General features: G+C 38.2%; 1 non-coding gene across 1 annotated transcript; it reads right to left on the bottom strand.

Annotated features, from left to right (window-relative positions):
• Positions 1–6,969: 6,969 nt before the first annotated feature.
• Positions 6,970–7,077, bottom strand: LOC148572940 (small nucleolar RNA R71). Its single transcript, XR_015906343.1, has one exon. It is a non-coding gene; the product is annotated as a small nucleolar RNA R71 (small nucleolar RNA).
• Positions 7,078–7,573: the final 496 nt, after the last annotated feature.

The raw sequence follows: 7,573 nt of genomic DNA on the forward strand, positions 1-7,573 counted from the left end.
AACCCTTTTCCTTTGTCTTTTTGTCTCGGCCAAGCCCGGAGGTTCCTCCAAAAAGAAAGCTTCCTGGGTTTCTTTCAGATCGGCCCAGGGGCAAAAAGTTTTTGCCATGTATGATGAGTCGTTTAAAGATTTTAAGAACTATTTCTTCCGAGTCCGTGCTATTGAGGGGGTCTGCCCTTTTTTTCTTGATGAGAATGATGAGCCTGCTTTTCCTCTAGAATGGCAAAAGAATGTAAGAGTGCCACGTTACACATGGGAAATGCTTAGTGAGGTTGAGCGGGCCTTTGTAGTTGTTCTTGAAGATTTGTGGGGGAAGCCTCCCCATCTGGATACAAAAATTTTTTTGAGTGATCCATCTTTGGTTCGGGCTTCCTTGGGTACTGTCTGATTTGTTTTTATACTTGCTTCCGAGCTTTTCTTCTCCTATGTTGTAACTTGTCTTTTTGTGGTTGATTTTGTGTTTTTCAGAGATGTCGAAGAATAATGGTTCTATAAAGGCCTACAAGAAGGCGAAGAAGGCGACTGCTGCTTTAAACATCTCGGCCAAGGCGGTCGGAGAGGGATCTTCTCAGGTTCCAGTTAAACCTCCTGTACCAAGTTCTCCTGGGCCGAGGAAAGCAATTCCTACTCCTCGGGTTCGTCTGGTCGATCCTCCACAATCTTCTGCTGCAGCTTCTGGTGCCCCTTCTAGTAAGAAACAAAAAACAACTGAGCCTTTCGACCTTGATGCCCCAAACTTTGATGCGGTTGAGTTTGTAGATCAACAAATCGGCCCTTATGGTGCTCTTTCTATGGACGACGTATCGCTTCTTCGTCATTTTTATTATGTAACACGGAGTGGTATCAAGTTGGCACACATCGGGGCGGCCCTATATCGAACTGCTCAAAGTCTTCCTCTCCATGCCACTAAGGCTTTTATGGAGGAGGCCAAATAGGAGTTTGATCGGATGAAAAGCTTGAAGGAGGAGCTTGAAATGAAGGTGGCCAAGTTAGAAAAAGATCTGAAGAATGAGCAGGCGAGTTCCCTCTCTCTGGCTGCTTCTGTAAGGTTGGCCGAGGACACGGCAATGATGCATAAGGAGAGTTACGTTACATCTTATCGGGAGGTGATGCACCTGAGGGGGAGCTGGAGAGTGCCCGGGAAGATTATTCTGAGCTTCAAGGTCATCTCGTTGGCAGCGTGACTGCTGCTTACGAGAACTTGAAGGAGCAAGTTCGGGTCATTGCTCCCGAGGCCGACCTGACCCTCTTCAGCTTAGATAACGTTGTCAGGGATGGCAAGATTGTTCCTGATGACGAGGATGATGATGTTGTTGAACCTCCTCCTGTGTCCTCTACCAAGGTGTCGACTTCTGCTATTCCTGCCGAGGTTGAGCCTCCCACTTCTGATCCCGACTGCCAGATCTTAAACCGGGATGACGGTACTGTAGATGTTGTTCCCCTCCATACTCGCCCTCCGTCTCCTCAGACTGATGCTGCTAAAAAGTCTTCTGACCCTTAGCTTTACTTTATTCTGGACATGTAGTTAGCCCGGCTTGTGGGCTTTTTTTTTTTTACTCTTTGTGTTTTGTTAACTGCTGGCACTTCCTCGTTGCTTGCCTAGCAACTTTTTTTTTTTCTTGAAAAACAAAAGGTAGCTTGCTTTAGCTTTTTAAGGTAGGTTTTGGTGGCCTCCGAGGCTTTTTTATCTTTTGTAGATTATATCGTGCTTTTGCACTTAACTTGGTATCTTTTGTTTTCTGAGGATGTTGGGACCTTACCGTTTGTCCTCTTCGGATTAGCTTTATTGTTTGTAACTTGGATCTTTTGTGGGTCCAACTTGTTTTTTGGTTTTCTCGCTCTGGCTTATATTTCTGACGGTCTATAACCGATTTCTTCAAGTTGGTCCTCCAAGTTGTTTTGGCAGTCCTTTGTCCCATCTTTCTCAGAGGTAGGCCGACTTCCTTACATCATCCTTTCCTAAGTTATTTTTGTAATCCTCTTCCTTGGATCTTTGTCAGATCTCTTTCAGGGATTACTTTGATAACTTTTTAGTAGTGGGAGTCCGACTTCGTTATGTCGGTCTCCTTTAAGTTATTTTTGTAATCCTCTTTCTTGGATCTTTGTCAGATCTCTTTCAGGGATTACTTTGATAACTTTTTAGTAGTAGGAGTCCGACTTCGTTATGTCGGTCTCCTTTAAGTTATTTTTGTAATCCTCTTTCTTGGATCTTTGTCAGATCTCTTTCAGGGATTACTTTGATAACTTTTTAGTAGTAGGAGTCCGACTTCGTTATGTCGGTCTCCTTTAAGTTATTTTTGTAATCCTTTTTCTTGGATCTTTGTCAGATCTCTTTCAGGGATTACTTTGATAACTTTTTAGTAGTAGGAGTCCGACTTCATTATGTCGGTCTCCTTTAAGTTATTTTTGTAATCCTCTTTCTTGGATCTTTGTCAGATCTCTTTCAGGGATTACTTTGATAACTTTTTAGTAGTAGGAGTCCGACTTCGTTATGTCGGTCTCCTTTAAGTTATTTTTGTAATCCTCTTTCTTGGATTTTTGTCAGATCTCTTTCAGGGATTACTTTGATAACTTGTTTAGTAGTAGGAGTCCGACTTTGTTATGTCGGTCTGCTTTAAGTTATTTTTGTAATCCTCTTTCTTGGACCTTTGTCAGCTCTCTTTCAGGGATTACTTTTATAACTTTTTCATTTTGGGCTGACTTTGTCATGTTGAGCCCTTCTAAGTTAAAGTAATCCTCTTTAATAGGGTTGGCCAGACCTCTTTCCAAGGTTTACTTATAACTTGGGTTGACTTGGTCTGACTTCTCAACGTCGGCCAGTCTTTAAGTTATTATTTTAGCAATCCGTAAGACCTCGTCAGATTCTTTTTTAGATCGCTTTCGATAACTTCTTACATTATTCTGTGTTCATCTTTGCCGATTTGTAGAAAGTGGTTGTCATCTATAGATCGTCTTTTGGGTGAATCGCGTTTTCACCTTTATCGGACGGTTATCTTTTTCGTGATCGTTGATGAGCGGATAATTTATACGCTTTTTGACATTGTTTTTAGTATGTTTTTAGTAGGATCTAGTTACTTTTAGGGATGTTTTTAATAGATTTTGTGTTAAATTCACATTTCTGGACTTTACTATGAGTTTGTGTGTTTTTCTGTGATTTCAGGTAATTTCTGGCTGAAATTGAGGGACTTGAGCAAAAATCAGATTCAGAGGTTGAAAAAGGACTGCTGATGCTGTTGGATTCTGACCTCCCTGCACTCAAAGTGGATTTTCTGGAGCTACAGAACTCGAAATGGCGCGCTTCTAATTGCGTTGGAAAGTAGACATCCAGGGCTTTCCATCAATGTATAATAGTCTATACTTTGGCCAAGAATAGACGACGTAAACTGGCGTTCAACGCCAGCCTTCTGCCCAAATCTGGCGTCCAGCGCCAGAAAAGGATCCAAAACCAGAGTTGAACGCCCAAACTGGCACAGAAACTGGCGTTCAACTCCACAAATGGCCTCTGCACGTGCAACACTCAGGCTCAGCCCAAACACACACCAAGTGGGCCCAGGAAGTGGACTTATGCATCAATTACTTACTTCTGTAAACCCTAGTGACTAGTTTATTATAAATAGGACCTCTTACTATTGTAATTGTTCATCTTTGGACGCCTGGTTCTTAGATCAGAGGGGCTGGCCATCTCGGCCATGCCTGGACCTTCACTTATGTATTTTCATACGGTAGAGTTTCTACACTCCATAGATTAAGGTGTGGAGCTCTGCTGTTCCTCAAAGATTAATGCAAAGTACTATTGTTTTCTATTCAATTCTTCTTATTTCGCTTCTAAGATATCCATTCGCACCCAAGAACGTGATGAAGGTGATGATTATGTGTGACGCTCATCATCCTTCTCCCTTATGAACACGTGCCTGACAAACACTTCCGTTCTACATGAAATAAGCTAGAATGAATATCTCTTAGATCTCCTAACCAGAATCTTCGTGGCGTAAGCTAGAATGATGGCGGCATTCAAGAGAATCCGGAAGGTCTAAACCTTGTCTGTGGTATTCCGAGTAGGATTCAATGATTGAATGACTGTGACGAGCTCCTAACTCGCGATTGCAGGGCGTTAATGACAGACGCAAAAGGATAGTAAATCCTATTCCAGCATGATCGAGAACCGACAGATGAATAGCCGTGCCGTGACAGGGTGCGTGAGCATATTATTCACTAAGAGGATAAGATGAAGCCATTGACAAGGGTGATGCCTCCAGACGATTAGCCGTGCCGTGACAGGGCATTGGATCATTTTCCCGAGAGATGACCGAAAGTAGCCTTTGACAGTGGTGATGTATCACATAAAGCCAGCCATGGAAAGGAGTAAGACTAACTGGATGAAGATAGCAGGAAAGCAGAGGTTCAGAGGAACGAAAAGCATCTCCATTCGCTTATCTGAAATTCCTACCAATGAATTACATGAGTATCTCTATCCCTCTTTTATTAATTAATATTCGAAAACACCATTATCACTTTATATCTGCCTGACTGAGATCTACAAGGTGACCATAGCTTGCTTCATACCAACAATCTCCGTGGGATTCGACCCTTACTCACGTAAGGTATTACTTGGACGACCCAGTGCACTTGCTGGTTAGTTGAACGGAGTTGTGTCCACACATAGAGCCACAATGAGGATTCAATACAATTATATATTGTTACTCTCACACAAGTACAAAGAACGTGGAACACAATTTCGTGCACCAAGTTTTTGGCGTCGTTGCCGGGGATTGTTCGAGTTTGGACAACTAACGGTTCATCTTGTTGCTCAGATTAGGTAATTTTCTTTTTGTTTTCTTTTCAAAAAAATTTTTTCAAAAACCTTTCAAAAATTCCTCACTTGTTTTCAAAAAAAAAAAATTGTTTTCAAAAATAAATTATTCTATGGCTTCAGAATTTTTAAGAATGAATTCTAGTGTTTCATGAAGCATGATTGAAGCCTGGCTGGCTGTAAAGCCATGTCTCAATCCTTATACCCAAGAGAAGAGCTTCTTTATCTTTCTTAGCCAATTGGCTGTTGAATGTAAGAAATGTCAGGCGTGTCATGTCTGAGTTACATACTAAAGCTTGGCTGGCTATTAAGCCATGCCTGACCCTTTGATTGGAGCTTTAGAGCATAAGATTCCTGGAATTCATATTAAAAATTTTGAATCCTTATTTTTCTTTTTTCTAAATAATTTTCGAAAAATATAAGTTAAAAATCCAAAAAAATCATAAAATCATAAAAATAAAAAATATTTCATGTTTCTTGTTTGAGTCTTGTGTCATGTTATAAGTTTGGTGTCAATTGCATTTGCATCCTGCATTTTTCGAAAATAATCATGCATTCATAGTATTCTTCATGATCTTCAAGTTGTTCTTTGTCAGTCTTCTTGTTTGATCTTGATGTTTTCTTGTTTTGTGTCTTTTCTTGTTTTACATGTGCATCTTTCGTTTATTAAAGTCTAAACATGAAAGATTTCTAAGTTTGGTGTCTTGCATGTTTTCTTTGCATATAAAATTTTTCAAAAATATGTTCTTGATGTTCATCATGACAGTCACGGTGTTCTTGGTGTTCATCTTGACATTCATAACATTCTTGCATACATTCATTGTTTTGATCTAAAAATTTCATGCATTGCATTATTTTACTTGTTTTTTCTCTCTCATCATAAAAATTTCAAAAATAAAAAAAAATATCTTTCCTTTTTTTTTCTCTCATCAAATTTGAAAATTTGGATTGACTTTTTCAAAAAATTTTTTAAATCAAATTGTTTCTCATGAGTCAAATCAAATTTTCAATTTGAAAATCTTATCTTTTTCAAAAATCAAATCTTTTTCAAAATTCTTAGTTATTTTCGAAAATTAAAAAAAAATATTAAAAAAAAATAAAAAAAAATATTTTTCAAAAATCTTTTTCTTATTTTTATATAAAATTTTCGAAAATAACTAATCAATTAATGTTTTGATTCAAAAATTTCAAGTTTGTTACTTGCTTGTTAAGAAAGATTCAAACTTTGAGTTCTAGAATCATATCTTGTGATTTCTTGTGAATCAAGTCATTAATTGTGATTTTAAAAATCAAATCTTTTTCAAAAACTAATTTCTATCATATCTTTTCAAAAATATCTTCTTATCTTATCTTTTTCAAAAATATCTTTTCAAAATATCTTTTCTAACTTCCTAACTTCTTATCTTTTCAAAATTGGTTTTCAAAATTTGTTTCAACTAACTAACTAACTTTTTGTTTGTTTCTTAACTTTTTCAAAACTACCTAACTAACTCTCTCTCTCTAATTTTCGAAAATATCTTCCCTCTTTTTCAAAAATTTCTTTTTTATTAACTAATTATTTTTATTTTTTTAATTAAAAAAAAATTTCGAAAAAAAATACTAACCTTTTTCAAAAACTATTTTCAAAAATCACTAACTCTTTTTCAAAAATTGTTTTCTAAAATTCACTTCCCCCTCTCATCTTCTTCTATTTGTTTATTGATATACTAACATCTTTCCTTCAACTCTCCAAAAATCCGAACCCCCTCTCTCTCTGAGTTCAAATTTTCTTCCCTTCTTTTCTTCTACTAACACAAGGATCCCTATACTGTGGTATAAAGGATCCATATTATTATTACTATTTTTTCTGTGCCATCTTCTTTGTCATATGAGCAGGAGCAAGGACAAGAACATTCTTGTTAAAGCAGATCCAGAACTGCAAGTTTCATGGACTTCCATCTGAAGATCCCTTTCAGTTCTTAACTGAATTCTTGCAGATATGTGATACTGTTAAGACTAATGGAATAGATCCTGAAGTCTACAGGCTCATGCTTTTCCCTTTTGCTGTAAGAGACAGAGCTAGATTATGGTTGGATTCTCAACCTAAAGACAGCCTGAACTCTTGGGATAAGCTGGTCACGGCTTTCTTAGCCAAGTACTTTCCTCCTCAAAAGCTGAGCAAGCTTAGAGCTGATGTTCAAACCTTCAGACAGAAAGAAGGTGAATCTCTCTATGAAGCTTGGGAAAGATACAAACAGTTGACCAAAAAGTGTCCTTCTGACATGCTTTCAGAATGGACCATCCTGGATATATTCTATGATGGTTTATCTGAGCTATCAAAGATGTCACTGGACACCTCTGCAGGTGGATCCATTCACCTAAAGAAAACGCCTGCAGAAGCTCAAGAACTCATTGACATGGTTGCTAACAACCAGTTCATGTACACTTCTGAAAGGAATCCTGTGAGTAATGGGACGCCTATGAAGAAGGGAGTTCTTGAGGTTGATACTCTGAATGCCATATTGGCTCAGAATAAAATATTGACTCAGCAAGTCAATATGACCTCTCAGAGTCTGCATAGAATGCAAGCTGCATCCAACAGTACTCAAGAGGCATCTTCTAAAGAAGAAGCCTATGATCCTGAGAACCCTGCAATAGCAGAGGTAAATTACTTAGGTGAACCTTATGGAAACACCTATAACTCAACATGGAGAAATCATCCAATTTTCTCATGGAAGGATCAAAAGCCTCAACAAGGCTTTAATAATGGTGGAAGAAACAGGT

This window comes from Arachis ipaensis, chromosome B2, assembly GCF_059453495.1.
Source record: "Arachis ipaensis isolate K30076 ecotype BB chromosome B2, ASM5945349v1, whole genome shotgun sequence".
NCBI lineage: Eukaryota > Viridiplantae > Streptophyta > Magnoliopsida > Fabales > Fabaceae > Arachis > Arachis ipaensis.